This window comes from Sinocyclocheilus rhinocerous, unplaced genomic scaffold (assembly GCF_001515625.1).
Source record: "Sinocyclocheilus rhinocerous isolate Xijiao unplaced genomic scaffold, SAMN03320098_v1.1 scaffold4808, whole genome shotgun sequence".
Taxonomy (NCBI): domain Eukaryota; kingdom Metazoa; phylum Chordata; class Actinopteri; order Cypriniformes; family Cyprinidae; genus Sinocyclocheilus; species Sinocyclocheilus rhinocerous.
Window position 1 is genome coordinate 56,172 of NW_015665885.1, and position 1,125 is coordinate 57,296.

At 30.3% G+C, this 1,125-nt stretch overlaps 1 pseudogene; it reads left to right on the plus strand.

Annotated features, from left to right (window-relative positions):
* Positions 1–1,125, plus strand: part of LOC107731614 (ras-specific guanine nucleotide-releasing factor 2-like) — a 37,362-nt pseudogene that overhangs the window by 16,473 nt on the left and 19,764 nt on the right.

Genomic DNA, 1,125 nt, shown 5'->3' on the forward strand with positions numbered 1-1,125 from the left:
ATGAAAAATGGGGGCAAAAACAAAAGTGTTGCGTTTATAATTTTGTTCAGTGTATTTATCATGTTATGGCAAGGAAAATCATTTTTATGGGTCAGATGTTCACTTTTTAAAATGTACCTAAAATGTGCATTAGTTCTTTTTTAAATGTGAAACATATACATTTATTTAAAAATATATATTTATTTAAAATAAATGTATTATTTATTTATTATAAATTCATAATATTTTCTATTTAAAATGATAAAAAATTATATATATTATTTATGTATTATGCAGGTTATATATGTATATATATATAATTTGCATAATAAAGACATATATATATATATATATATATATATTAATAGGTGTTTATTTTAAATTAATATTATTTCTTTATTTTAAAAAGTGACAAATATAAAAACATGCTTATTATTAAAACATAAAATATTTGTGGTAAAATACAAATGTGTTTATTTAAAATACATATGTATTATTTGTTTATTGTACATTATTATTGTTACTTTATTTACAACTAAAGTTGACCAGCTTAACTGGAGTCAGTCAGTAGTTTTGTAAGAATATCAGTGTGTGATTGTGATTGTTTCAGCTCCACCCAAACTCTGATCTCATTCAGCTCTGCTCCACACTGACAGCAAGGTGTGAAATGTGCTCTAATGAGATCTAATGTGCCATTTTAATGCATCTTGTCTTATAGAAAAGCATCTCTGGATGAGACAGCGCTGCGCTCTCTCCCTGAAACACTGTCTTTAATGTTCTCCTTCCTCTGGGTAATGAGCTGATGTGTGTGTGTGTGTGTGTGTGTGTGTCCTGTAGGTTCTCTGATTCAGCTGCCCTCCGTGGAGAAGGGTAAATTGAGTAAGGTGCGTCTGGGCTCGCTGTCGCTCAGGAAAGAAGGTGAACGCCAGTGTTTTCTGTTCACCAAACACTTACTCATCTGCACACGCACCTCCGGCGGCAAACTGCACCTGCTCAAAGTGAGTCGAGTCCTTCTGAAGATAATAACAGCTCAGCAAGTGAAAGAATCAAAGTGATACTTTGAGTTTCTTAAAGGAATAGTTCACCCAAAAAAAATAATATATATATATATATATACATATACATATACATATACATATACATATA